We start from the raw sequence: 7,245 nt of genomic DNA, 5'->3' as shown, positions 1-7,245 counted from the left end.
GCCCTGAGCGCTACACATGTCGCTTTGGGATGCAATCGGTACTATTTTCCTTGACGCTGATCTTGGCGCTTGGGCGCCAAGGCACGAATACGGGATCGCGAGGGCGAAGGCGAGGGCGAGGACGCGACATTAGGCATGCACCGCTCTTTGCCCAAACCGTCTATCTGACTAACGGTTCCGTTATGTTTGATGTAGTCCTAGTGGGATATAATATCAATTTACAAAAAAAAGTTTCCAAAAGTTACAATCATGAATTAGAGTATCCTGAAATCGAAAGTACCTAAAACCATAAAATCAACCTGTAAGCCAAAGCTTAGTGAGTTCCCCAACGTACCACACACAGCCAAGTGGACAAGAACATGCATATATGAGCCTTCAGCCTGACTGGTCTGCCTCGTAGGGCCTACAACCTATCTGGACCACTGTACGGGCATTTGGCCTAACTGGACCACCTCATAGGGCCTACAGCCAATCGGACCTCCCGGGTATCTTGGCCTTCAGCACAAACCATGACCATTTCAACCCAACCACAATATCGATACATATGCAACATATAAACATAAATACATATCCAACAAGTATAGTTAATCATAAAGATCTACCAATCTATTATATAACCAAAAGAACATCATCCTATATACTTGGATACATAACCTAGTGGGCCGGCAGTGGTGTCGTCGACCTACAAGTATTGTGAGGAAAACTCACCTCACAGTCTAAAACATAGATGAACTGATCATTTCTCCAAGTATAGCCTCTATAGGTTACCTATATAATAAATAGGTACCCAATCTCAAACTACTATTCAAATTACCCAAAATGACCTAAAGTCAAACTTGGTCAAAGTCAATGGTCAAACATGAAAAGTCAAAGTCAAAGTCCCAAATCAAGCTGAATACACCCTACATACTCTATATCTACACATGACGTAGAAAATACCTTCTTAAATTATGGGACTCCAGTTTTGTACGTGCTTCGTACTCCCATGATACGCCCCGTGTACTTAAGCCAATCCAACTTCTTCATTAAGCACTTATTCCCTTAAATCCTTATGATCATAACTCAAATCTAATTCCAATAATCATCCTAAATCGTAAAGTTTCAAAATTTATGAGTTTGCATGGCCAAAAAGTCCCCAAAACCAAAACCCTCTCATTTATCTTACATGAATGAAAGGAAAGAATCAAGATTCCATTATTGTGATTCTAAGCACAAAAAAATGTCTGGAAATGCGAATCATGAGGCCTGGAATAGCTCACACTCAACTTGACCAAGAATATGGGACAAAAGGACATAAAACTAAGGACTAAGAAGATCTAACAAATCGTTAACCAAGTTCGGAACTTTATACCTCTTGGATGATGCTTGAGAGGTACAACTCATAGATCTACATATCATGAAGTTTTCCAAGTAACACTACCAACTTCTTCTTCCTTCAAAAGCACCCAAAAACAAACCTTTAACTAAAAAGGGAGAAATATGGGGTTAGGGTTTGAAGGGAGTCGTTAGGAGAGATGGAGGTTGAGAATGGAAAGGGTTTATGGAGGTTAAGTTGTTTTCAAAACCATGAATTTAAGGTTTACACTTCAGCTGAGTATGCCCTACATACTCCTTATGTACGCATTGTGTGCTCAAAGACACCCACACCATTCTTTAATAACTTACACCCAGTGTACACCCGACATAAGGACCATTTTTGCAATAATTTAAAACTTCAGTCAAGAATGGAAATACCTTCTTTGGTTAGGTGTTATAATTCTCCCCCACTTGAATCAGACTTCTTCCTCGAAGTCTGAAGCTGTGAATAACTCTAGGTAGTCCTCCCACATCTCTACCACGGGTTCCCACGTCTATTCAGAGCCCTTCTTATGTTGCCACTGATCTTGACCAATGGTACCACCTTGTTACGCAAGGCCTTCGTCTTCCTATCCAAAATTATCACTACTCTCTCAACATAGTTACAGACCTCATCAACCTGAATGTCTTCCAAAGGAATCATTGTTGACTCATCAGCTACACACCTACAAAGCCGAGAAACATGGAAGGTGTTGTGAATCTGGCTAAGCTCCTCGGGTAGATCAAGTCGACATGCTACCCTGCCTACACTGGACGCTACTTAAAATAGTCCAATAAATTCGGGACCCAATTTTCCCCACTTCCTGAATCATATTATACCCTTCCAAGGTGATACCTCTAGTAAACCCATATCACTAACATGGAACTCCAACTCGGATCGACATGTGTTAGCGTAAATCTTCTGCAGACTTTGAGCTATCTGCAACCTCTGTCTGATCTATGGGATAAACTATATTGTTTGAAGGAGCATCTCGGTCTTACCCATAACCCTATGATGGAAATCCCCCCAAAAAATAGGTGTACGGCACTTCCTCTCATAAAGAAGCTCGAAAAATGGCACACCAACACTTCCTCCGACTGAAATCTATGACACAAGATATCAACAAATCATCAAGTGTCCGAATGGTCCGCTCTCTCTAGCCATCAGTCAACGGGTGATAGGCGGTGCTAATGTGCAATCTCGTACCCAATTCCTTGTGGAACCTCTGCAAAAACCATGAAGTGAATCGAACATCTTGGTCAGATATATTTGATATGGGACACCATCCTTAGCGACGATCTTGCATACATACATATCGGCCAAATTCTCAGCCGATGAACTCTCTTGAATAACTAAGAAATGAGCACTCTTGGTCAGATGATCCATAATGTCAGATATCACATCAAATCCTTTAGCTTTCTCGGGTAACATGGTGATAAAATTCACGGTGATTTATTCCCATTTCCACATGGTAAACTCCAAAGGCTATAGCTTTTTGTGTGCCCTCTAGTGCTCGACTTTGACCATCTAATAGGTCAACCACCTCTCCACATACCAGGCTATCTCCCTCTTAATGCATGACCACCAATAACTAAGTCTCAAATACCGATAAATTTTGGTGGCTCTAAGGTGTATTGAAATCTACACTTATGTGCCTCCTCCATCATAGCGTGCCTGACCCCAACAAAATCTGCACTACTAGAAAACAGCCTTTTACGACGGGCAATGCGTGTCGTAAAACACTCAGACGACGCACACATGCATGTCAAGGAAGGCCCTGTCATAATGAGACACGACATGCATTTACGACGCGTAGTTACGACACACATTTACGATGCTCATTTACGACACACAATGTGTATCAAGGAAGTCCCTGTCATAAAGGAAGATGACACGCATTTTCGTGTCGTCACCTTACGACGCATGTGTTTATGACATGCAATGCGTATCGAGGAAGCCCCTGTCATAAATGAAGATGACACGCATTTGCGTGTCATAAACTTCAGTAACAATTTATGATATCCATTTATGACGCGTCTTTACAATACTCATTTACGCATAATACGAAAATATGTAAAGAGATATATACCAAAACAATCAATTTCATCCAATAAAAAGATATACATAAAGATGATAAACATATTCTGCAAACAAATATGACAAACAAATATATTCTGTAAGGTAATGTTATACAAACTAAAAAGATAGACACAAAGATGATAAACATCAAATTGCAACTAAGTAGAGTTGCATCTTGCCTTTCATAATTCTTTAAGACTAATGAACCCGTGCTCTGATAATTCTTGTTACCTGATCAGATAACAATCAAAAAATTAATATGCTAATATAATTAATAGAAGAATCAAACAACGAATGTTAGTTGCAAATAATTGTGCCAAATGTGAGTGGTCAAATGAGGGAAAATTGAACACCTGCAAGCTTTTTGACACCAGCCTACACACAAGCACATATACATATCAACATAACAAGGGACAATTGTGTAACACCTTGAAAGCATCTTTCTATTAATAAACATATGTTAAAGTTCTCAAGGATAAAAGAAAAATTACCTCAATTGAAGCCTAATGATCTCATCACCATATGAATCTACAATCCACGTCCAATTCTTTTGAAATTATGTCACACATGGAAAAGAGCAACAACTTTTTTGAAAAGGAGAAGAATATAACAACATCTGAACAACAAGTGGGGCTAAAATTGGAAATGTACATGAGGTTGCAATTTTCAAATAAATCGGTTCAAATCCCTAGATATGATATGATTTTTTAATTAAAAAACTTGTTACTAATTAGTTATACTTTTTACCTTATCTTTGTCCAAAACACCCGATGTAAAAATCCCAGTAATTTGTAATGCAATTAAAATTTTTTTCTGCAACAAATAATAGTATCAATTAGCCAACAAGATAATAAAAAAAATTAATAATTACCAAATTTATGATTATTCTTGATTGGTATCAACACACCAATTGTTGTTAAAACAGAACAAATAAAATCTACATTGTTTTGTTTCCTTACCTTTCTTAGTGATTTATAGTACTCTTGTGGACTTGTTAATGCAGTCAAGGCATGTTAGAAACTTTTCCACTTAGGTTTTGAGGACTGTTTGCAAAAGTATACAAATCCCATTCCATTATATACAATTCCAAATTCAGAAACATATATAAATGTATATATGATCTTATTTCAGTTTCATAGATTTTTGTCAATGAGGGTGCACACACTTACACACTTACACAGACTCACATATCTTTAAATAAGATCTAATTATGACCTTATATCTCTAATTATTTTTATTTTTCAGTGTTATAATATTAGTTTTCTTACCAACTAATTACCGCAGGTGCTTACATCAATTGTTCAATTTTAGCATCATCCTTAAGGCTCCCAGAAAAGTATTGTTGTAAAACACTTTAAGTAACATTCTTCTCTACTGTACTTCACTTTTTCTTTGATTGTCTCCTTGATCCACCAACCATCTACAAGTCAACACAACATTTAAGTCAACATATATATATATATATATATATATATATATATATATATATATATATAAAATTCAAAAAGGGATAAGGTGGACTAGGTCCAATCCTAACATACTCCCGGATAAATTATTCAACAAAAGTTATTTTGTGGAACCTTTCATGTTAACAGGAAGAAATCCAACCCACCTCCTATTCCACTCCATGAATCCGAGCACCCAAATAGGAAGCTCACGTTCATATAGTCGGAATTGTAATCGAAAAGGTTGTAATCCATGGTGGTGTTGACTTGATCTTGTGGACAGATTGACTCGATCATATCTTGTCGAACAATCTTCAATGTGGATGAGTACCTCCTACTGTATCATGAAAATAAGTTATGATAATCACTACAATTTCAAGAAAACATGACATATCATGAAAATAAGTTATGATAATCCTTGTCTACCAGGTCTTAACACGATGATCACTTCCAACATAAACCGAATTTACAAAACCACTCCCATGTATCAGCCATAACACGATGATCGCCTCCAACATAAACCGGCTTTTGCTCCTCAACATGTACGCCACTTGGCAAATCAGACAGAAGAGGCTCTGCATATTTCAATAATTCCTCAAGTTCAACCTCTGATGCAACAAATACAATCCTAGGAGCAACGTAGTCTGCCTGAAATTTTCAAACAATATAAAATACAAAGAATATAAAATACAAATAATGTATAGTTGTCTAGTTTAAGTACTTAACACATTAAGCTCAAAAAATGAAAAATAAATTGCCCCTAAATCTATGAGTATGATTTACAGCTACAAATTCTTCCAAAATTGAATTGTTTAATCTGTTTAATGAGCCTTCTGATGCAAGAAGAGGATTGGCTAATGCACCAGAATGAATTGCATCTAACAACAAGGTTTTTGGATTGTTGGCGTATTCACTGATCTCAGCTTTCACTTTCTTGATCTGTAAAACAATATAATATAAATTTTAAGAAATAATCTAAAAGAAAACCCAAGAAAGGAACTAGAAAGAAAGGAAAATAGGCAAACAGATACCTGATCTTTGACTTCCCAATCCAAGAACACTTGATTCCTTGCAGAGTCAACAAGTAACTCCACCATTTAAGGAAGATAAGTCTTTAAAGCATCATAACTGTAACCCATTTGCTCCCTAGAAGTAGAAGTATTAACATTCCCCCAATGGCTTCCACTTCTCTCACAACTATTAATTGGTTTCTGTTAGCTGTGCTTTTGAAAGCAATACGTTCTAGAAGATGTGTGGCTCCAAATGAAATTGGTGTTTCATACATTGAGCTAGAATTCACATACAACCCAATGGAAGCTAGAGGATTATGTTCCAATAATCAGGCACATGAGATGACGACATGAAATACCTTGGTGATATAGGAATAAGGAAAATAGTTGCTTACTGTTGAAGTTTCAGAGGCAATTCCGACTGTATTTTGGAGGGTTGTGATTTTGGTCTTTTCTTGTTTCAACATGATCAGGTAGAGAGGATAGGAATTAAATTCCCTTAAGTGGAAAGTCTAGAGAAGGGAGGCTGGAAGAACTTCCTCCTGTAAACCAACGAAAGATACCCCTTGAAGATGATTTGGCTGCAACTGCACTTGAACTTGCAAACCTGGCCAAGAAAAAAAATCAAAATTTGAAAATTTGACAAAAACAAAAAAATTGAAATATGCACCTCATTTATGTGAAAAAAATGTACTCATTTAACTTAAGAAGGTGTGGCCATATGTATGACATTTCTTTTCCCAAATTCCCTGAAGAATCTAAACTTCTAAACCAATAGTTGTAAGCTGAAATGGTGAAATCAAGTTGTTTTCAGAGATGAGAAGTAGATGTAGGAAAAATACCGAGGTATAAAGGAGAAATCGAAAGTACCAGGTGAAATCGTTGATGCAGGAAAAAATCTTATGCCTTTTTTCTTGATTTAGAAGATGAAGTCGAGATATGAATGAGAAATTGCGTTTCCTCTTATTGCTGAACGACTTAAGAAATAGGGCAGAGTAAAAGCATCATTTTCATACCTTGGTGCAATCAGACCTAGCGATTGCAAACCTGAGGACTCTTAGTAGATGGAGTAGGGTGGAGGGGAAGTGGACAAGTGAGCTTCAAGAGTCGATACTAATGTAACGATGATGATAGACTACTTGTCGTTCTTCTATGATGAGTATGAGAGAGATTAAATGATATATGTGTAGTCGCCAATGTTGTAGCATGATGAGTCACAACACCATTGCGGTGGAGGAGTCGTAGTTGTTGAACGATGTTGCAATCGATAGAGAAGCGAATGGGGCGTAAGTCTCCGATTAAAATAAGCCCTAGCTTACGTTGTGCAGGCTTGAAGAGTCGGTGTGGGTTGGAGGTAGTGGAGGTGGGTGAGGGG

General features: G+C 37.5%; 1 pseudogene; it reads right to left on the bottom strand.

The window, feature by feature from the left end:
• Positions 1-5,213: 5,213 nt before the first annotated feature.
• Positions 5,214-6,479, bottom strand: LOC111891852 (mitochondrial-processing peptidase subunit alpha-like; annotated as a pseudogene).
• Between the last annotated feature and the right edge of the window lie 766 nt (positions 6,480-7,245).

The sequence above is a fragment of the Lactuca sativa genome, chromosome 3 (genome assembly GCF_002870075.4).
Source record: "Lactuca sativa cultivar Salinas chromosome 3, Lsat_Salinas_v11, whole genome shotgun sequence".
NCBI classification, from domain to species: Eukaryota; Viridiplantae; Streptophyta; class Magnoliopsida; order Asterales; family Asteraceae; genus Lactuca; species Lactuca sativa.
This window is presented reverse-complemented; position numbering and strand designations above follow the sequence as displayed.